Here is a 24,865-nt window from a genome sequence, read left to right as displayed (position 1 = left end):
GTTAAATAGTATGCCATTGCATAGTGTAAACCGTAAGTTTATAATATAGGCTGCGGATGAATTTTAGTACTTTTAAATCTGTCTGCATTTTGGTTTGGCGATGGTTGTGGGCTACTATGGTGCAAATGTACTGTGGAAGCTGTCAGTTTTTAGAGCTCGGAGGTGTTCCTAATACCTTCTTTTGAAGTTCCAGCGGGTTTGTCCTGTGTATACTGAGCGGCAAGACTTGTACAGGGTGTTACAAAAAGGTACGGCCAAACTTTCAGGAAACATTCCTCACACACAAATAAAGAGAAGATGTTATGTGGACATGTGTCCGGAAACGCTTAATTTCCATGTTGGAACTCATTTTAGTTTGTTCTTCCACCTACGCTCAATGGAGCGCGTTATCATGATTTCATACGGGATACTCTACCTGTGCTGTTAGAACATGTGCCTTTACAAGTACGACATAACATGTGGTTCATGCACGATGGAGCTCCTGCACATTTCATCTACATCTACATCTACATTTATACTCCGCAAGCCACCCAACGGTGTGTGGCGGAGGGCACTTTACGTGCCACTGTCATTATCTCCCTTTCCTGTTCCAGTCGCGTATGGTTCGCGGGAAGAACGACTGTCTGAAAGCCTCTGTGCGCGCTCTAATCTCTCTAATTTTACATTCGTGATCTCCTCGGGAGGTATAAGTAGGGGGAAGCAATATATTCGATACCTCATCCAGAAACGCACCCTCTCGAAACCTGGCGAGCAAGCTACACCGCGATGCAGAGCGCCTCTCTTGCAGAGTCTGCCACTTGAGTTTGTTAAACATCTCCGTAACGCTATCACGGTTACCAAATAACCCTGTGACGAAACGCGCCGCTCTTCTTTGGATCTTCTCTATCTCCTCCGTCAACCCTATCTGGTACGGATCCCACACTGATGAGCAATACTCAAGTATAGGTCGAACGAGTGTTTTGTAAGCCACCTCCTTTGTTGATGGACTACATTTTCTAAGGACTCTCCCAATGAATCTCAACCTAGTACCCGCCTTACCAACAATTAATTTTATATGATCATTCCACTTCAAATCGTTCCGCACGCATACTCCCAGATATTTTACAGAAGTAACTGCTACCAGTGTTTGTTCCGCTATCATATAATCATACAATAAAGGATCCTTCTTTCTATGTATTCGCAATACATTAAATTTGTCTATATTAAGGGTCAGTTGCCACTCCCTGCACCAAGTGCCTATCCGCTGCAGATCTTCCTGCATTTCGCTACAATTTTCTAATGCTGCAACTTCTCTGTATACTACAGCATCATCCGCGAAAAGCCGCATGGAACTTCCGACACTATCTACTAGGTCATTTATATATATTGTGAAAAGCAATGGTCCCATAACACTCCCCTGTGGCACGCCAGAGGTTACTTTAACGTCTGTAGACGTCTCTCCGTTGATAACAACATGCTGTGTTCTGTTTGCTAAAAACTCTTCAATCCAGCCACACAACTGGTCTGATATTCCGTAGGCTCTTACTTTGTTTATCAGGCGACAGTGCGGAACTGTATCGAACGCCTTCCGGAAGTCAAGAAAAATAGCATCTACCTGGGAGCCCGTATCTAATATTTTCTGGGTCTCATGAACAAATAAAGCGAGTTGGGTTTCACACGATCGCTGTTTCCGGAATCCATGTTGATTCCTACATAGTAGATTCTGAGTTTCCAAGAACGACATGATACTCGAGCAAAAAACATGTTCTAAAATTCTACAACAGATCGACGTCAAAGATATAGGTCTATAGTTTTGCGCATCTGCTCGACGACCCTTCTTGAAGACTGGGACTACCTGTGCTCTTTTCCAATCATTTGGAACCATCTGTTCCTCTAGAGACTTGCGGTACACGGCTGTTAGAAGGGGGGCAAGTTCTTTTGCGTACTCTGTGTAGAATCGAATTGGTATCCCGTCAGGTCCAGTGGACTTTCCTCTGTTGAGTGATTCCATTTGCTTTTCTATTCCTTGGACACTTATTTCCATGTCAGCCATTTTTTCGTTGGTGCGAGGATTTAGAGAAGGAACTGCAGTGCGGTCTTCCTCTGTGAAACAGCTTTGGAAAAAGGTGTTAAGTATTTCAGCTTTACGCTTGTCATCCTCTGTTTCAATGCCATCATCATCCCGGAGTGTCTGGACATGATGTTTCGAGCCACTTACTGATTTAACGTAAGACCAGAACTTCCTAGGATTTTCTGTCAAGTCGGTACCTAGTATTTTACTTTCGAATTCACTGAACGCTTCACGCATAGCCCTCCTTACGCTAACTTTGACATCGTTTAGCTTCTGTTTGTCTGAGAGGTTTTGGCTGCGTTTAAACTTGGAGTGAAGCTCTCTTTGCTTTCGCAGTAGTTTCCTAACTTTGTTGTTGTACCACGGTGGAATTTTCCCGTCCCTCACAGTTTTACTCGGCACGTACCTGTCTAAAACGCATTTTACGATTGCCTTGAACTTTTTCCATAAACACTCAACATTGTCAGTGTCGGAACAGAAATTTTCGTTTTGATCTGTTAGGTAGTCTGAAATCTGCCTTCTATTACTCTTGCTAAACAGATAAACCTTCCTCCCTTTTTTTATATTCCTATTAACTTCCATATTCAGGGATGCTGCAACGGCCTTATGATCACTGATTCCCTGTTCTGCACTTACAGAGTCGAAAAGTTCGGGTCTGTTTGTTATCAGTAGGTCCAAGATGTTATCTCCACGAGTCGGTTCTCTGTTTAATTGCTCGAGGTAATTTTCGGATAGTGCACTCAGTATAATGTCACTCGATGCTCTGTCCCTACCACCCGTCCTAAACATCTGAGTGTCCCAGTCTATATCTGGTAAATTGAAATCTCCACCTAAGACTATAACATGCTGAGAAAATTTATGTGAAATGTATTCCAAATTTTCTCTCAGCTGTTCTGCCACTAATGCTGCTGAGTCGGGGGGTCGGTAAAAGGAGCCAATTATTAACCTAGCTCGGTTGTTGAGTGTAACCTCCACCCATAATAATTCACAGGAACTATCCACTTCTACTTCACTACAGGATAAACTACTACTAACAGCGACGAACACTCCACCACCGGTTGCATGCAATCTATCCTTTCTAAACACCGTCTGTGCCTTTGTAAAAATTTCGGCAGAATTTATCTCTGGCTTCAGCCAGCTTTCTGTACCTATAACGATTTCAGCTTCGGTGCTTTCTATCACCGCTTGAAGTTCCGGTACTTTACCAACGCAGCTTCGACAGTTTACAATTACAGTACCGATTGCTGCTTGGTCCCCGCATGTCCTGACTTTGCCCCGCACCCGTTGAGGCTGTTGCCATTTCTGCACTTGCCCGAGGCCATCTAACCTAAAAAACCGCCCAGCCCACGCCACACAACCCCTGCTACCCGTGTAGCCGCTTGTTGCGTGTAGTCAGTCGAAGTGTTCGTACGCTTCTCAACAGCAGATTCGGTGACCGATGGATTGGTAGAGGCGGACCAATTCCGAGGCTTCCACGCTCTCCTGACCTCAACCCTCTTGACTTTCATTTATGGGGGCATTTGAAAGCTCTTGTCTACGCCATCCCGGTACCAAATTTAGAGACTCTTCGTGCTCGTATTGTGGACGGCCGTGATACCATACGCCATTCTCGAGGGCTGCATCAGCGCATCAGGGATTCCACGCGACGGAGGGTGGATGCATGTATCCTCGCTAACGGAGGACATTTTGAACATTTCCTGTAACAAAGTGTTTGAAGTCACGCTGGTACGTTCTGTTGCTGTGTGTTTCCATTCCATGATTAATGTGATTTGAAGAGAAGTAATAAAATGAGCTCTAACATGCAAAGTAAGCGTCCACATAACATATTTTCTTTCTTTGCGTGTGAGGAATGTTTCCTGAAAGTTTGGCCGTACCTTTTTGTAACACCCTGTGTATCAGTTCATAATGTCTGATCTGTTAAATTTATCTGTGGGTATTTTCTGTCTTCCGAGCTTCTTCTGCGTTGTGTTGCCTGTTCTCTCCCCTATTTGAAGTGTCTGGTTCTCAAAATGTGTAATTTTGTTTTGTGTGCGTGGGTCCTTGCTTTGTTGTGTGTTACATGCAGTCATTGTCTGTGTGTTGTTTTCTGCTATGCTTGTGTTCAAGATCTTGTGTACATGTAGCGTGTCCATTCTTTTTCCATTTACATATTTTCTGGTTTAGTTTCCCTATAATATGGCTATCATCACCATTTTGCATTGTTATTAGTATTAAGGTTTTCAGCTGCTGTGTACAATTCATTTTGACTGTGGGTGTTCTTTTTAATCTGTGTGGTCAGATCCAGAAAATGTAGTGTGTTGTCTGTTTCTGTTTCCAGTATGAAGTGAGGTTTTCCGTGCAAATTGGTTATTTCATTGTGTAACTGTTTCATGTGCACGTGTGTTCTCCATCAGTGAGGCATATTGTGTCGTCAGCATAATGGTACCAGCGATTACGGTTCTGAAGATCTTTCTCTCAAAATTGTTCATGAATATGTTGGCTAGGAAACCACTAATCAGTGATACACTGGTAGTCCTTCGTATAGTCAATAAAACTCTTAGCTATAAACAAAAAATTTTGTATAGTTATTTCCCTGAGTATAGTTGCTGTTTCGTCAATGTGCGCATCTGGTGCATTGTTTTGTTGGTTTAGTCCTTGTGTGACGCTGTTGATTGTTTCTTCGATTGGAATTCAAATGAGGATGTGTGTGACACCAAATGAAATAAAGCTTCCTGAGTTTGGAATGTCTGTATTCTTGAAACTATCAGTTCCTTTTTAATCTAGGTTCTTATTCTTTTCAAAAGTGTATATTTTCTTCTTTTATGTGCGTGTGTGTCTGTTTGGCTAGGTGATAGAATGGAGTATTCCTAAAGTTAATGACTAGTCTTAACACAGTATTCTGTTTGTGTAATTTCTGTGACGAATTCAGAGTGGATGCGTTTGAATTTTACTGTGCCTTTATTTTTATTGGGCAATTTATGAACGTATTTTTAATATTTTTCAGCATTTTCTGAATACCTTTCTACTGACTCACTGATCAACTTGATGATATTGTCATCCCTTAGAAAATCTTGCGGTTTTCCTACATACCCCTACTCATTCACGATCACCATTATTTTATGTTTCCCTTTGTTAGTGTGTTACTGTGTTGTTTTAATTTTTCTTTTAGAGTCTTGGATGTGGTTTCTTCAGGTGTTCTGTTGTTGGAGATTATAGTTGATTTTTGTGTACTTTGTTTGTGTTATTCTTGAGGTACTAAATCTTTCGTTAACACGTGCGGTAGCGTTCTCGCTTCCCACGCCCGGGTTCCCGGGTTCGATTCCCGGCGGGGTCAGGGATTTTCTCTGCCTCGTGATGGCTGGGTGTTGTGTGCTGTCCTTAGGTTAGTTAGGTTTAAGTAGTTCTAAGTTCTAGGGGACTTATGACCACAGCAGTTGAGTCCCATAGTACTCAGAGCCATCTCTTTCGTTAACATTAGTTTTAAATTTGGTGCCTGAGTCGTTCTTGTTCCTTTGTAATATATTCAGATTCTGTTACGAGGTCTTTTGTTGTTTTGTGTGATATATGTGTGTTAGTGTTGAGTTTTGGCGCTATATCAAGAACGAACTATTTTTTGGTGAGTTTTATTACAGATAGATTAATAATTCTGTCACGAAGATGACATGTTTGCTTATGTTGATTGAGTGCAGTGGTATACTTGCACTGTTTATAAATCTGTTGAGGTTTTTGTTGAATTCCTCCTGTTTTCATTACATTACCTTTTGTGTATGTTCCTTTCTTCTTTGTGTTATTTCCTGAAAGTGATCTGATGTTACTAATTCATTGATCAATTCCAGATGTGTCTTGTAAGGTTCAGTGTTGAGAAACTGTTTTTAGGACACATATTCCAAATTTCTTAAGTGTATTACCTCCTCCATCCTTTCCACCTTTGTTGCTACAGATGTCAGAGCATACTAGATTCCAAATTTTCTGGATCTCACAATACAAACAGTGAAAGACACACAAAAAAGCATGTTTCAGATTCGTGCTCCACAGCCTAGGGAACTACACAGAGTATATTAAAACAATAAAGCGAATAAGAGTGAAAAATGGTTTTAAAACTCATTTGATAGAGAAAATAAACTAAAAGTATATAAACGGAAAAGGAATGAACAGTCCACATGTGCACAAGACCTTGCACAAAGGCACAAAAGATCACAACACACTGACAATGACCAAATACAACACACAACGAAGCAGACACCCACAAACTCATCTACAAAAACAAAACAGTTCACAGAATAGCCAACATTTTAACGAAAAGGGATTTCAAATAGACAGCACAACACAGGAAAATTTCAGAAAAAAGGAACACACAAATATAAATTCAACACACCTGGCATGTATGAACTTAGATGCAATTCTTGTGAAGAACACTTCAGAGTTTTAAAAAGTAACACTTTCCCATTGCATTTGCTGACCGCATAACAGCCCACAACCGCCACCCGACCTAAACGGACACAGATTTAAAAATATTAAGCAATAAAATTACAGTAGAAGAAAACTTCCACATGTAAAATGCATTAGCAGAATTAAAACATAAACGACTGGATTACAATATGCAGTGACACATAGGAAGTTTTCCGAAATGACGACACAAACAGCAAAACACACTAACAAACATCCCCCTAGAGCGCGAAAGATAGTAGACAGAATTCGAATTTGGTGCCAAACTGATTTGAGAACAAGCGTATGATAACTGGGACTAAACACACAACAGCAACATAAATTATGTGGTTGGGCAGTGCTGATAAGTGATTTTTACGAAACAAGTTCTGCAAAATATGTGCTATGTTTTGTGTGCTTCTTAGTTAACAGATGAAAAACAATTCAAATACTAAATGTAGGTAATTGCAAAGATAGTCACGAAATATTTTCGCTTAACTGTTTTACGTTTGACATAAAGCGCTATGTTAACACGACAACCACACTCACATTAAGACCATTTAGTTGAAGATGACAAGCTACAAGTATGCGATAATGTATAGAGGGGCCTACATAACCCAATAAAATAGAAAACTAAAATAATAAAAGCAGATCAAAACTGTTTTCAGGTCTAATTTTCGTACAATAATTCTCCCTTATAACAGATTCACATTGAAGAAATTTGAATAATGGATACCCAATGACGATACCACAAGGTGGATTTACATTACAAGACAGTTTTTTTTAACAGGTATACCTTATATCCAGTAATATCTGCATTATATTTATTAAAAAAAGTGTTATGTAGATTAGAGACAACTAGGAACACCTCCACAGTTAATATTTTTTGAAGCCACGGATATTAAAAATTGCTTTAAAACGAGATTGAAGTGGTGGGAATTTCCTGCCTGTGAGTAACTGCTCAAACATATTTTATGCGTGCTGGTTGGAAGACGAGACTGCTTAAGGTACTCACCTGTTCTTTACCATTTGCTGATGGAGGATTCAGAATACTTACTTATTCAAGAAGATGCGGAATCGACAGTCTCAAGATGGGTTAGACTTTGACATTTCACAACATTCGCAGCCTCCTAAATTGCATAATCAGGTGCTACATAAAAAGTACGTACATTTAGTTGTTAAACATTTCTTTTGATTCTTGGTAGTTGGCCCTTTAATTCAAGAATATCCATGTTCAAATATGTGCTTGAAAAATGGTTACAGATAAATAAAAAATACGTATTTACTTCGTAAATTTTGATTCGCTAAAACTAAAACTCACCTTCTCTCCACTATAGGGTGGGATCTGAGAGAGAGGAATTAGGGCTTTACAAATGTTGACCCAAACAAGCAAAACTTATCCAAAATCTACGGAAAAAATTAATATTTGGGTCAACATTTTGAAACATCCCCTTAGAACAATTTATACACGACTGTGCTTAACCTGACACACAATGTTTTTAGCGTAACGCAATCTGACTATCAAAGATCCCTGCAAAAGAATGGCCCTGAGTAACATTAAACTATACCTTTCAGAAATCACTTACCTCACAAAAATCTTCATTACTCGAACTACTGCAATACAGCGAGCGCCACTACTGCCAGCTAAATAAAAGATTCAAACTACGGAAGGCACTAACTACTGATAGGGATAGTTAGCAAATGAAAGATATTAATAGAGAAAAAACAATGTATTTACCTTAATAGTCATAATATATATAGCAGTTCATGACAAATTACAAAACTCCGCAATCTCTCTCCCCACATCCACCACTGCTGGCGGCTCACGTCCAACTGCGCAACGCTACGCGCTGTTCGCATCCAGCTGCCGCTGCCCAACACTACAATGGCAGACAACAATGCAAACTAGCTCAGACTGCACACAGCACAGCCAGTGATTTTCATACAGAGCGCTACGTGGCATTACCAATCAGAAAATATAAACAGCCTACTTACAATTTGTAAAACTCGGATTTCTCTCTCTCAAACCCCGCCCTATGGGGAGAGAGGGAGAGTTTTAGTTTTATCGAATCAAAATTTACGAAGTAATTAAGTATTTTTTATTCATCCATAACCATTTTCCACGTATATATTTGAACATGGATTTTCTTGAATTACAGCACCAACTACCAAGAATCAAAGCAAATGTTTAAGACAAAATGCACGTAGTTTTTTATGTAGAATCTGATTATGCAGTACAAAATGGGTGTTCCCATCTGAAATTTTAATGTTGCCTCCCACCCCACCCCCAGGGGGCTGGGATGGCGGGCTAATTTTAGCACCAGCAAATGTCCCCCTCGAAAATAATCAACTTTGAATTCTACACATGTTTTCGTGTGACGCTTACTTTTCTAGTTATTCTAGTGAATCAACTTAAAATTTTACACCCTGTATAACACCAGCCAACAAAATTTTACTTAATTTCTGTAACTGAGATGGAAACAATTAATCTTTACATTTTCGGATGTGCTGAAAACGAAGATGTTAATGAAAATGCAAGATTCTCGCTCGTTTTGGAGTTAAAATAATGTCAAGTCATTGCCTTCATAAGTATATGCATGTATTTACCTTGTATTATCCCTCAGAGGACTCTTGGAAATCTGCCATTTTAACCCATCATAGTTCAAATCGCATTAACAAATATTTCACCTTACCACACGTTTCATGTGAGATGCATACTCAGTCGGAATGGATGTTAACATCTTGTCGTTGTGAAGTTGCACACACTTAAAACTTCCGTTGGAGGAGTCGATAAACAACCTTTACTTATCACTTTCACAGTCAATGCTCATAGCTGACATTGTTTCCTATACATCACTACAAAATACCAAATTCTCTTAATTTTTGAGAAATGTAAGAAATGGTATGCGATGATTACAGAACACAGTCTCATTTTCTGGCTGTTGTAATCTTGGCGTCAACAGTTCAAATTTATCTTTCAGCAATTCCATATATGTCACTAGGTCATAAAGTTCACACTGTGGTATATTGTGAATCTCTGTACACTCATCGTTAAACAAAAAATCAAAATCTTTCGAAGAATCTAAATTTGAAGTTGATGATGCTGCATTAGTTTCACTGGCACCCGCGTCGCCGTCTCCGTGGGGCACTGGTCGCATGGCCGAAGGTATGTTAGGATATGTCAGACGAAACACCATATGTTAACGGAGCTGTCATACAAAAGTATCAATCATTCACATATTTTGATGTTTCTCACCAGGTCTTGAGTGTAGCAAAGCCCATGTAGGATCATCTACGATTCAACCACAAATGAAGACTCGAGCTACAAGATATGCAACGTATATGAAGAGGCCAGGGCATGTCCTGGTCCTCGATTTCACTGCCGAAAGACAGTCTATACGCTTTCCTAATGTCCGCAAATGTATCAAAATTGCCAACACTGTTTACGCATTCGCGACACACGTTCAATCATAGAAATTAAAATAGCCATAAGCGCTGACTACACTTCAGTAACACGTTCTTCCAGCACAGGAACAAAACGAGGCTCGTAAGAGACTGAAACTACGCTTAAAATGAACGTGCTCCGCTCCTAACTCCATATTCCCCTTCTTCTTGTTGCCATTACCCCGTGCTAACAATAGCTATCGTTGCCTGAAACTTCATCACTCTGTCTACTACAGCGGGTTTTCGAAGACTGTATTTGAAGGAATCGACAATGAATACTAATAAAATGTAATTATAATAAAGTGTAACCCCTTCAACTTGGAAATGAGGACTAATTCGAGTTTTCACTGTCGTTTTCATTATTAGGGTAGTCGACATAGTTAACAAACATTTGTTTGATCCCAGTTACATTTTCACTGTTGGCTAACGTAATTTACTTTTAGTGCAAGGGTCTTATTTTGGTGATATCGAACATTCTTCTTTGTTTGTTTGTGGAACCCTGTCCATCATTTCCTTTGACCATGTTCACATCTCATATTCGGAGCATGTGGCTGTTTCTGCATATTACAAAAATATGAAGTGATACAAAAAACTAAAGCTGTCGTCAAAATGCTTCATCATCTCCCCCCCCCCCCCAAAATGGCACTTTGTCAGTTTCTTTATCTTTGGCTATGTTTCGTACTTACATCTCTTATTTGTAGCACTTCTGTTAGACTATGGTATTATTTAGTAGCTGATTATAGTAAGGAAGGGAAATACAGTAAGTAAACGTTTCGGAAAGCCTTGACACCATAGTTCCAATCGGTAAATATATGTAAATATATCTGCCTTTCTAGAAAGTTCATTTTTTGCTCATAGCCTCGAGTAGGCACAGATAAAATTAAAAAAAAAAAACATCAAAAGGTGGTGAGTATCATTGGTTATATGTTTCTAATGATGCACTATCTTCTTATCCCCTAAAATGGTGTTTGGTGCCTGAAGCATCTCCGAAAAACATAAGGTGCACATAGCGTTATTTTCTTATCATAAGTAACATAGATGCAAATAGGCTTATAATTGAAATGCCAACAATCTTTACATATATCGAAAGATGTGTGACACATGCTGGTACCGTTGGAAGACTTAGCATAAAGTCTGTGTGTGTTGCTGATGTATTTTTTGATATACATTTTAGACATAGAAATACTGTAAGTTACATCCATTACATACTTAGATGGATATTTTAAGCATGACATTAACATCGTGACACTTGACATATACATTGTTGTTACCTAAATCCCCTAAAATGGTCTTTGGTCATCTTTGTTTCATTTAGGCCTAGGATGTTAGCTCCCTGCTTAGCATGTTATTTTAGTGAAGGACAGCTGTTTCGCACAGTTATAGAAAAAATTAGATGTGCAACTATATCAGATTACACTCTTTATGTATTTTAAATAGGAAAATATTTTTGCATACATTGTAGACATGGGAGATAAACCTGTACATGCATAATTTCAGAAATAACGCCAGAATATGACGCCAGTTTACCCAGTTCTGGTGAAACTTATGTATCTTTGATAAACAATACAAGTCGTTAGGAATACTTTTGCGCAGAACATAAAATTCAAGTGTGTGTGTCATTGTGTGTTGCATACAGGTTTTGACAGAAAATTTAGATATGGAAATATTCAATTGTGTGTTACAGCAACTATGACACAGAAATCGAATCGTGGTCATTCAGAAAAGATGCCTAACCGGCATGTTCATGACATAAATTGAGTGTGTGTGTTTTTGTGTGTGTGTGTGTGTGTGTGTGTGTGTGTGTGTGTGTGCGTGTGTGTGTGCGCATGCGCAGTCATTTGTGCATATGCATTTATTTTCTGATGAAAAGCACAGGTCATTAAGAAACTTTTTGAAGATGGTGCCATTTCATGAAATTCATGTGTAAGTAGATAGGTACAGTATTTGATATAAACATTTGTTTCGTAATTTTTGTAAATAATACAGGACGTCCAGGTATTTTTGAACGTGGCACAATATTGGACAGTAACCTCAGAGGGGGGAGGGATGTAAAGCATTTCTGGATTACTCACCAACGCCATTTTGGATTTTTAACTTTCCCGAAGTTGTAGGGCAGTTTTTATCAAAATTACTCTATAACATAATTAATAACTCATTATTCAAATTAGACAACCACTCCAATTCAAATTACAAGTGATGCATTAAATTGCGTCTGTAACTGAAACAAACTTGATGAAAACTATGTGTAATTTTTTTGTGAGCTGAGTCCGCTGGCTGCCTGTGAGAACATGAGGGCCACATGGATAGAATATCAAGCAGCTTGTAATACCCTTTTTCGCTAAAAGGCAGATTCCGTATCAGGTATGCACTGGATGACGAATGATGTTTGGAATGGTGCGAAAACCCCGCAGTGAGAGGGGGCAGAAATCGGCAAGCTGTAAACCGCCTGGAAGCAGCGAAAAGAACACTTTCTAATCAGGTACGAATCTACAAGGGGATGGGAAAACATGATATATTCAGGGCGAAAGAAATAGGTTGGACTCAGAAGAGGTTGGCATTGACTGATGTGTATGTTTTGAAAGGGAGGTCAGGATTCGCTTAACAAAATTATTTTTAGAGTGCGGATTAAAACTCATCAGTGTCTACATGCAGGTTTTGTCATTGACTAAAATGTGAAACCAAGTCTTATTGGGAGATAATTTCTGATTTCCGCTACACTTTAGGAGACAAATGTGTATTACTGGTTAATCACAGATAGCACAGATCTCAGAAGGTCCATTGCGATTGGCTAATGAGTCTGTGGTGGCGGCAGAAGCAGCAAGATTTTTAGAAGGCGAGCATGCAGAGACTTGGACTTAAAGCTCCAGAGAGAAGACACTTTGCTTTCTGTTGCCCTTCCAGCAGACAACACTTTAGCTGAGGTTCTGATTCAGAGATAATCTCAGATTGATTCAAATGGCTCTGAGCACTATGGGACTTAATATCTGAGGTCATCAGTCCCCTAGAACTTAGAACTACTTAAACCTAACTAACCTAAGAGCATCACACACATCCATACCCGAGGCAGGATTAGAACCTGCGACCGTAGCGGTCGCGCGGTTCCAGACTGAAGCGCCTAGAACTGCTCGGCCACACAGGCCGGCTTAATCACAGATGATGGTCCCAGAATTGTAACTTTCAGCTATCACTGCAGCCATTCTCTGCTTCTGAATGTTGGTATGACGGTAAGTAGGTAAATATGCGCAGCATTTCTGCATGACATTATGAGTCAGGCAGAAAGTCATTAGCTTCAAGTTATTTTGCTTTTCTGAATTAATACACTTACTAAACTAGTTGAACTCCATATTCGCTTAGGCAAGGGAACTGATGCACATATGTACTTTTATGAGTCTGTCGTTTAATTTGTTATATACTTCTGCAGTCATTGTTGGTTCATATAGACGTAGCTAATTGTACTTCATTACTATCATTTTCTCTCCAGTTTTCTCTACCTATGCCAAAGTAATATCGTTTAGTTTAATAAATCATTTGAACCACTGCTTTCTTAGTAACTACTTCTTTTATCTATTCAATGTTTGGTGTCAAATACACATGTTTAAGTTGTTAACAGGACTTGATTGTGACTTTTATTTCCTTTTATAAGTAGGGAAAACACTACTCGGTATAGCTTTGTGAGGTTAGTAAGCATATTTCGTGTATGACTGGTCCACCAATGTTTAAATTTGGATGTCTCATATAATTATCCGCTTTGCAACTTCTGCTTAACTGATTATATGATTTTATGGGGAGCTATCTGTTTACTGCAAAGGTCACTGTGTCCAGGTCTTAATAACAAAGCAGCAATATGCTTAGATCTCAACTATAGCCTCACAGCACCACCATAGTCTAGGATATTTCGAGAACTACAGTGGCAACTAGTTGTGGATGTTTGAATTGTGCACCAGGCAGGCTCCCGGCATCCTTACTTCTTGACGCATGGGTGAAGGTTTACACAGGTGGACTGCCTGGACCAAGAAGTTGGTATTTACCGCGAGGATAGTAACAGTATTAATATTCCTCAAATAATCGACAGCAACAAAATGTCCAGGAATGTGATGGTTAGGGTTGTTTAAAAGTATTGAAAGGTACAGTGGTAAATGGCAGGTGGTGCGAGGAACACAGAGTCAGTATAGGCAACAGTAACAAATTAGGAAGAGCCAATATGTGCCAACATACACAGTTACGATGAAAGCTGACATGATATGTGAAGAAACTAATCTCTGTATATTGGAAATTTAAAAGACGGGATGCTAGAGCAGAAAAGGGATCTAAAAGAAAGTAAATACAAACAAGAATCAGCAGTATCAGAACTTATATTAAGTAAAGAGAATCGAAAGTATTGATTTAATGCCTAGTAAGGTGTGAAGGAGGTATAGGGATGAATTTTGCTGATGCAAAATGAGAGGCCAGAGAAAATGGAGAAGCCAATAAGAAGGAAAGAGAGGAAGAGAACACAGAAGCAGAAGATCTTTGGGTAAAGAATGGGATAGTCTGTGAGGAAGAAAAGACGGTAGAAGGTCGTAGTAGACAGGAAGGAAGATTGGGAGTTGGATTTGTTGTTGAAGAGGAAAAAGATGCTGCAAATGTCGAAAGTGAAAACAGAGTAGATAGTAAGTTTGCTGTTACGAGAGCAGAACTGATGTGAAGAGTGAAGATCCCCCACTGAGTGTGAGAGAAATAGAAAAAGATGAAGACGTACGTGAGTTAGAAAGTGAAGTCAAGAGAACGTGATGGTTTCTGGGAAGAAGAATTTTTTAGTATAGAATAAGATGAAGACAGAGACCAAGAGAAGAAATAAGGCAAAGAAGAGGAGGAGCAGTGGTGGCATATTAAAGTAGAGGATGAAGAAATGGAGCATTTAGCAAGAACAGCCACAACATAAATAGGTTGAAGCCTACAAGTGGGAAGTCTCAGTTATAAGTACGAATTGAGAGGTAGAGGCGTGTTTATTGACAGAAGATGAGAGTGATAAAATACTAATATCACTTTCCAACCTCTAAAAGAGATAGGTGGAATTCAAAGAACAACCCTTGCAGAAAGTGGCAGAACTATTACGTCCCTCCAAAGGCGCTGTATCAACGTAGCAAAAATAGTGACAGTGGTATCGTCCAACGATCGCTGTGTCCTAACGAAGTCGGCATCTGGTATTAATACCACAGAAGTTAACGAATTCTCACGGCATACTGCAACGAGAATGGGACGCGCTGGCAAAGTCACACAATCTCCCTGAGCTCCACAGCCTCACCGCGCGGACGCCAATGTAAAGTTGAGCAGAGCAACGTTCTCTGACCTCTGATCAAGCAGACAACACTGTGTAGTTAGGACTCACGTTTTACTCATGTCTTAGCTTAAACTATCATTCTGAACTTTGAACTTCAAGAGAAAAGTTTAGTAATTGTATGCGTCAAATCATGCTTTTTATTCAATATTCAGTACATTCTCGTGGCAATGGATTGCGTAAACTGAAGTAACACTTTTTAGCATCCTCGTAATAAAATGAACTAATGTTTTATATGTGGTAGTTACACTCCACTACCTCCCAGAGCAATCAAATAACCCACGGTTGTACCAGACGATTGTGGTTTCGTCAGATCATAACAGTGCCCATGGCTGTGTCGAAAGTTACAGTTCATAGTGCTACAAGACTGTGTAACTAAACAAGTTACAGTACATTCCTATGTGGCTATCAGACTTGGAAACTCTGAATTTGAGCAAGAACTTTAGTAGTACCCAAAGTGAATGTAGACATTGTACTTGGGCCTTACTAAGCAAATGTGAAGCAAAACAGACTGTGAACAAAAGTTGTAAGTAAGCTGTTTATGTTTCCTTTATGTAAGTAGGCTGTTTATGTTTTCTTATTGGCAACGTTACGTAGCGCTCTGTATGAAAATCACTGGCTGTGCTGTGTGCAGTCTGTGGTCAGTTTGCATTGTTGTCAGCCATTGTTGTTGTGTTGGGCAGCGGCAGCTGGATGTGAACAGCGCATAGCGTTGGGCAGTTAGAGGTGAGCCGCCAGCAGTGGTGGATGTGTGGAAGGAAATGGCGGAGTTTTGAAATTACATATATTATGACTTTTAATGATATTAAGGTAAATACAGTGTTTGTTCTCTATTAAAATCTTTCATTTGCTAACTATCCCTATCAGTAGTTAGTGCCTTCAGTAGTTTGAATCTTTTATTTAGCTGGCAGTAGTGGCGCTCGCTGTATTGCAGTAGTTCCAGTAACGAAGATTTTTGTGAGGTAAGTGATTTGTGAAAGGTATAGGTTAATGTTAGTCAGGGCCATTCTTTTGCAGGGATCTTTGATAGTCAGATTGCGTTGCGCTAAAAACATTGTGTGTCAGTTTAAGCATAGTCGTGTATAAATTCTTCTAAGGGGACGTTTCATATGTCGACCCTTAGCCTAGTATACTTCACTGGAATCTTCTGATTTTTTCTAGTAGTTTGTGTATTTAGTATAGCTTTTGTTTATTGCTAGCGCGTAATTATAGAGAGAATTTCCTTGGTAGTTGTGGTTTTTCATTGTTGCACAGTAAAACAGTTGTGGCATGCATGTAGATTTGCACCAAGTATTTCGCAGCTGCAATTAACTAGATATTATTTTCAGTGCTATGTTAATGTGTTCTCTTATTTTTGCTCTTCAAATTGTGTTTTTCTGTGTTATCGTGTGAAATATTGTCACAATAATGGCGTGTGAAAAACGTAACACTAGGCTCCAAAGTAAACTGAGAAATAATAGTGACGACGAGCGTAGCTTATCAGCACCACTGTGTAGTGAATTAACAGACATTCAAAGTAGTAATTTGGTAGCTGTGCATAGGGAAATGGAGCGGGCGGCAAATAATGGTGTAGACAGTGAAACAGGTAGCTAACAGGGAAGCATTATCGATCGATCGGTCGGCAACAGCTCGCCTCAGGAATCCGAAATGATAGGACACAATTTTGCAAATACTGTAGATTCAGGTTTTGCGTCCTCACCGTTTTCTCAAATGAGTCAAGACACATTTTCTGCTTGTCAAAATGTGAATGTTGCCGGTGAAAATGCACTGCCAAAAAGCACAAAGAAACAGATTCCAGACACTAATACATTATTATTGCAATTAATGCAACAAATGGAACAAAATCATAGACAAATGGGACAAAATCTTCAAAAGTTAGACACAATGGAACAGAATCTTCTAAAGTTAGACACAACGGAACAAAATCAGAGACAAACACAGCAAAAGCTTCAAAAGTTAGACACAATGGAACAAAATCTTCAAAACTTAGACACAATGGAACAACACCAGAGACAAACACAGCAACAGTTAGACGCAATGGAACAAAATCTTCAAAAGTTAGACACCACGCTTGAACAAACACGTGAAGATTTAACTACTGAGTTACATAACATTGAATCGAAATGTCAAAAAGTCTGTAATGACGTAAAAACACAAATTTATGAGCATTTCCAACCTATTTTTTCGCGTCATGAAAATGCATTACAGAATCACGAAGCAGCCATAAAAGAACTGCAAACTATTGTTCATGAAAATCATGAGACCTTGCAAGCTAAAATGGACTCAGTTGCATCTACCGATTCGGTTACGCAACTTGCAAAAACTCAGGAAAACTTAAAGGACACAGTAGATACTCTGAAAATTGGTTCAGAAAGACACATGGAGGAAATTAGTTCATTATCAGAGAAAGTAGCCGAACTTTCGGATCAGGTCACTAACTTATCTATGAAGGTAGATGATAATCTGAATGACACAAAACCGGTAGTCTTTAATGACACAGAAGAGTGCGAACAAATTAGGAAACTGAAACAAAATCTGAATCAAATTAACACGCAACACCAAAGAGAAATCCGGGAAGTACAAGATCAGCTGACACAGGTAATACAAGAATTACGTATTTCAGAGGACAATCGCGCTCCAACACGGGAAGAGGAACTTAGAAATACGGAAAAGCCACAAAATAATAACACAGGGCTTTTTGGTAATTATGAAAGGAATTGGCAAGGTGGACCGAATTTTGAGATGGAACCGCCGACACGACGTAACAATGACCGATATGCTACTCGCCGACACGATGACTTTGACTATAAGCTGTTCATTACTACACGTAAATTCAAAACATTTAAGAATTCTGCCAATGACATTCATCCACAAGCGTGGCACCATCAATTCTCTCATTGTTTTCCTCCCAACTGGTCATTGGAGCACAGGTTAGAATTTATGTGTGGCTACTTGGAGAATGAACCATCTGTAAGAATGCGATCGGTCATTCACGATTGTCACAGTGAAGGAGAATTTTACCATGCGTTCCTCTCAGCATATTGGTCACAAGCTACACAAGACCGAGTAAAACATAGCATCATGATGATGAAACACTTTGAACAATCTGAATTTTCCAGTCTTGTGAAATATTTTGAAGACATGTTGCATAAGAATCAGTATCTTTCAAACCCATACAGCCCCTCAGAACTCATCCGCATTTGCTTAATCAAACTGCCTGAACATTTACGGCATATTATTTTAGCAGGACGTTGCAAAGACGACATTGAAGCTTTTCAGGGACTCTTACAAGAATTAGAAATTGACACAGACAGTCGCGGGATGCGAAAACAGGAAAACAATCACTACAGGTCACATCCGTCACAATTCCGTGGCGACAGAAACAATACCTGGACACGACAATTCTATTCTTATAACGTAAATCGTGACCAAAACAGACACCACCCGTATGACAACCACTGGCAGAGTAATAGTTACAGAGAGAGATCACATTTCCGTAGTAATGAATATGACAGAGACACTCATAGAAACAGACAATTTGGCAACCAGAACAATTATTATCACGGGAGACAGAATAACTTTAGACGCAACAGTCCACCGTGCAGTGATAATTCAGGGAGAAATTCTCCACCACTTAACCGACAAGAAAGAAAGTACAGGAACTACCGACATGACGACAGACGATATAATCGTAACGACAGACGTGAATTGCATCAGAACTGGCGGGATTTAAACAGCGCAGAGCTCTCTCGTCACGGTGAATTTGTGGAAGTTAGGTCTCCAAATCCCAATAACGACGCGCGCCAACAAAGAAACAGACAATAACTCGCACCGCAGGCAGCCACCTGCGCCCGCTGGCTCAGAAAAAAATAACATAGACGCTAACCTTGAGAAATATTCCAGTATTCTTTACCGACGTATACCACATGATAATTGCGTTAAAGTTGAAACTCTGCATACTAGGAAGAGCAAAGGTTTACATCACATTTCACATGTAAAACCGTTTATTGAAAGATAATCTGCCTTTTAACTTTGTCTTTGCCATATAACTTTTCACTTTACATTACTAGTATGCTTTAGAAACTGTTACCATGCAACAATGTTTAAAGTTAAATATCCAGTCAAGAACCAAGAGAACTTATTCAAACAGAAATTACGAATGCAGTGTTATTGCGAACAGACGACACAGTGTTGTTATTTATACATTCCTCCTTGTTAGTTGCATGATTACGTAACGAATATACGACTTACATACTTAGAACATATACCAGCACTGCTAATGAGATTGTCATGCAACATTTTGGTTTGCTTGAGAGTGGATTCTGGATGTGAGGTGCTTTCTGTGAAATGCCAGATACACAGTGGTTAGTTTATATGACAGCTACACGATTTTATCACGACGCTGCTAATGCGTGACAATTTAAAATGTTGCTTTGCGGTGTATCTGTTTTATATCTGCACAGTTTTTTCTGAATTCTTCTATAAAGTGAGACATGGTTTAGTGGTGACTTTTGTTGTATGGCTACAAGGAGACAGCCTTTTCCGTAGGACAACAATTCGTTACAGCACAGTAATTTTCTCATCACGGCAATAAGCGTAATAACTAAGTTATCTATACGCGAAGCATTTCACTTTTGTGTATCATGAGGTAAGTGCATTGACTTCTGCAGAACTTAGCTTTCGGAGGACAATAACTATGATACTTCCACAGAGATTATCTTACAGCAAGACGCACATTTAGCGCTACAGGACACGTATTTGAGTGATTAATTTTGTACTTAAAACATTTATTTTTAAAGATTTTTGAATTACAAAGAAAGTTTTCCGTGATACATTTCATTCCATTGCTGTAATCTGTAACACCTGAGGGTATAATTACAATAATCCTCAGGGGGGTACATGCTTACTTTGTGTACCATGTGTTTGGCAAGCACAAGGAACCCTAGCTAATATGGTATTTGCTTATACAACTTTACACCTCGGTACCATATTTCTCTAATACATAAATTACACAGCTATCTGATCATTTAACTGAGAGAGACAAACTTTTTTACTACGTCAGTGACAGATGTTTAAGCAATTACACCGTTGGATAACTTCACACTTACGAAATTGTATTTCGTCAGTACTGTGTGAACTCTTCATATTTTTTCGGAACCATTGTGATACTATGAGAGCTTTGAATGATGTATTTGGTATGAGATCATGATTTTTAAAGTACATTTGAGGCAGATGACACTTTTGACATGAGCAGAGAATTTTTTTAATTATTGGAGGAAGCTACGACGATTTTGAGAGTTGACTGAGGTGTTATGATATTTTTACGACGACGATGTGTATTATGCTGTTGAGGTATGTTTATGTCAATAAGATGATGCTACCATATATGAGGAATGTGATTACGTGTTTATATGTATATGAATAATGAATAGAAGTTAGGGACTCTTGACTTGTGAAAAAGGTTGTAGGAAACCAAGAATCGTACTTTATGAGTTATGAAATGTATGTAAATGCGTGAATGTATCACAATGCCGGCGAAAATTTTTTGGACACTGTTATACTCATAGGATTTTGTTTCTACACATTTGCAACGCAAATTCTTGACCTGTGAAATATTTTTATATGAGACTGTCACTATAGCGGAAACTGCTGTGGTAAATATTTCCATAAGAAAGTTAAGTGACCACCTGCATGTGCGTCATGGGCACACAGCTGTGTCAGACACCTGGAGAACAAGCCATTAGGGCGTGCCTTTCCGGAAGCACAGGTAGAAAAAGAAAAGGGAGGCCATTGTCCTCGCTATTGACATTTCCATGTTGAAAGCATACTGTGGAGCTCATAATTTATGATATTTACTAAAATGCCTAATGAAATGATTAGAAACATTTTACATTTATTGTCTTTGTAGTTGAGAGATTGCTCATTTTGTTTAATATCTGGTTTCCAGCTGTGTTGCAGCATTAGTTACATAAAATAAAAGGCATTTGCTAATGTGAACACTTTCTGTCAACAGATCTATTAAATAATAATTTTGTAATCCACATTCTTTAAAAAAGGAGCACTTGGAAAGGAAAGAACAATAAGAAGGGACTAGTAACAGTAACTGGACACACAATTTTCTTTTCAAGTACATGGTAATATTTTTTTTACAATAAGTTGCTGTGGTGCACCACTTTAATTACATAGACATTAAGATGTGAATATACATTTCCCTTATCTGCATTGTTGTTTTTACTGTAACATTTTTTCTGCTTGAGCTATGTCATGTTTAGGTATAAGTTGCTGCTGTTTTCCAGGCATAGTGTTATTGAATTTGACTTTGTATTATTCTGTTAAGCCAGTTTTACTAATGATTTATTTTTATTATTTGCTGCACATTGCCTTAGATTAGTTGTAATATAACAATTGCTTTGCTAATTTCTTAATGCTGCTTGATTCGCAAATCTGCGTTTTTTTTCATTGCTATTTATATTAATTGTTTTTTGTGCTGCTGCATTGCCTCGTCCCTTGGTATATACAGTATATCTGAGCTCAGTAGATTTAAGTTAGCTTAAGAGGGGTAGACTATATAAGAAACTAACTATGATGACTTGGAAGAAATGTATTGAGAAGCTATATGAAAATAAATGGTTTGGGCAAAAAAAAAAAAAAAAAAGGATACTGTACAGTGGAGAAAAACTATTTTTTGACAGAGGATGTGAACAGAATACAGAAAGCAGGCTTAGATAGGACTTTTGGGATTAATGATGAACGAAGGGAGATGTCCATGCAAGATACTGCAGTAAAACAAACCCTGTCCTTTCCTTTTGTGTTATCCCACTATGTGTTTGTGTACCCTTGTGTATTTGTTTTCATCCTGTCTCTGTGTAGTTTCATAGAATTTTTTCTTCTTTTAATATTAAGCTACATTCACTATGATGAGGAATACTGTTATCCTCAAATATAATTGGCATTAATAATATGTTATTGCTTAGACATTATTTATTCTGTTTTGTTTTAATGCTCATGTGTGAAGTTGATGTTTCAATAATTATTCTGATCTTTTATGTATGTACACATGTCATAATTCCTGTAACACTGATGTATATGTTTATTTCTATTCTTTTCTAAAGCCTGTGTTACTACAAATGTTATCTGTATTATTATGTTCTTTAATGATGTATTTTGTACCTTTGTTATTGTATTTTTATGTTATAAAATTGTAATTGACAACAGTTCATCAAATTAAGTAACTTGTAAGTTACATTTCACTGCACACGTTTCTGTTGGTCATAGTATATGGACAATATGTGAGGAGTATGGACTGATAGTGTTTGCACATGTGTTAATAATTCAGCAAGGGACTGGATAACAGCATTGCTGGTTCTAAAGACAATTCCTAAAACTTTGTGCGTGCACAAGTGGTGGTTTATGGACTTGCTATCTTCTCTGCAAGACCCTTCGATGGTGATTGTGCACCTGCACAGTCGCAGCAGATGGCTGCTGGCCATCTCTACAAGGACTACAGTGGGTCTACACCTTTGATGACTCACCAATACCATTATTTCTACAAGGACTGCAGTGGGTCTGCACCTCTGGTGGCCCACCAATACCGTAATCTCTAAAAGGACTACAGTGGGTCTACACCTTTGATGACCCACCAATACCATTATTTCTACAAGGACTACAGTGGGTCTACACCTTTGCTGACTCACCAATACCATTATTTCTACAAGGACTACAGTGGGTCTACACCTTTGCTGACTCACCAGTACCATACTCTCTACCAGGACTACAGTGGGTCTGCTCTGTGATGACCTACCTACCAATCTTCTTCAAAACGTCGAATGACTCTGCTGTGGGTTTGCTCTGTTGTGGCCCATTACCTGTCAGCATGTCAAGAGTCAGCACTGTCTTTCCGTTGGAAGGACAACACTACTTCTTCAATACTGCATGGAAATCCACTACTTCTGTGTGCAATTTCTTTTACTAATGAGACTTTGTGAAAAAAAACTGTAATTACTATTATGATGAATGATCAGGACTATCTTTATGGACTGTGAGAAAATTTTAGCTTTTGACCAACATTGTATCAAAAAGTGTGTGCATTTGATTTCTTTGTTATTGTAATTATGAAAAATTTTATCAAATCATTATTGGCCACTGCCCAAAAATATTTTGTAAAATTTTTTGTGGGGAGCATGGGGGCTATGTAAGTAGGCTGTTTATGTTTTCTTTATGTAAGTAGGCTCTTTATGTTTTCTTTATGTAAGTAGGCTGTTTATGTTTTCTTATTGGCAACGTTGCGTAGCGCTCTGTATGAAAATCACTGGCTGTGCTGTGTGCAGTCTGTGGTCAGTTTGCATTGTTGTCAGCCATTGTAGTGTTGGGCAGCGGCAGCTGGATGTGAACAGCGCATAGCGTTGGGCAGTTAGAGGTGAGCCGCCAGCAGTGGTGGATGTGTGGAAGGAAATGGCGGAGTTTTGAAATTACATATATTATGACTTTTGATGATATTAAGGTAAATACAGTGTTTGTTCTCTATTAAAATCTTTCATTTGCTAACTATCCCTATCAGTAGTTAGTGCCTTCAGTAGTTTGAATCTTTTATTTAGCTGGCAGTAGTGGCGCTCGCTGTATTGCAGTAGTTCCAGTAACGAAGATTTTTGTGAGGTAAGTGATTTGTGAAAGGTATAGGTTAATGTTAGTCAGGGCCATTCTTTTGCATGGATCTTTGATAGTCAGATTACGTTGCGCTGTATTGCAGTAGTTCCTGTAACGAAGATTTTTGTGAGGTAAGTGATTTGTGAAAGGTATAGGTTAATGTTAGTCAGGGCCATTCTTTTGCAGGGATCTTTGATAGTCAGATTGCGTTGCGCTAAAAACATTGTGTGTCAGTTTAAGCATAGTCGTGTACAAATTCTTCTAAGGGGACGTTTCAAAAAGTATTTATGTCGAAATTCCCAAGAAATGATAAACCAGAAAGATTTTCCTTCTGTGGAGCTGTCTCTGATCACAGGCTTCAATGTGTCACTTAAAACTGACGGAGTTTGAACAGAATACTTTCACAGAACAAGTTACGCAGTGTAACAGCTGGCCATCGTCAGATTCTGGAGAAAGAGAGTAGCATGGAAAGTATTAAGACCGAAAGAGTGAGTATTTAAAGTGGATGCTATTGAAGTTTAGTTAGGTTTTCTCAGATCGGCTAGGAGTGATTCTTAATTTTGAATATAAAACCATACAGACCGTTCATTGTTAAGTCATATTCTGTACCCTTATCGAAGAAAGCTTCATGAGAAGTAAAATTAAAGCAATTACGGCCCTCGGAACAAAAATGAAGTCTTTTGACCTAGGTTTCAGCCACTACTAAAGGTGACTTCGTCAGAAGTAAAACATTCAAACTGGCCTATAACGTAAGTAGTGCCTTCGTCAGAGGTAAAACATCCAAACTGGCCTATAACGTAAGTACAAAGTTTTAGGAAAAAATGTGTTTAAGTCAAAGCACTGACTTGCAGTGCAAAAAAGAAAAGAAACAGTACTCACGTGTCACGTATAAAATAAATATCAAGCGATAAAGATTTAGTCACAAAATTTTAAAATAGAAAACATAGAGGGCAAGCCACTATTGGCTGCTCACACATGTCGAGCTGCGGTAGCATCAGACTGAGGCA

Source organism: Schistocerca cancellata, chromosome 8 (genome assembly GCF_023864275.1).
Source record: "Schistocerca cancellata isolate TAMUIC-IGC-003103 chromosome 8, iqSchCanc2.1, whole genome shotgun sequence".
NCBI lineage: Eukaryota > Metazoa > Arthropoda > Insecta > Orthoptera > Acrididae > Schistocerca > Schistocerca cancellata.
The sequence above is the reverse complement of the archived record's forward strand: the minus strand, read 5'-3'. Positions refer to the sequence as shown.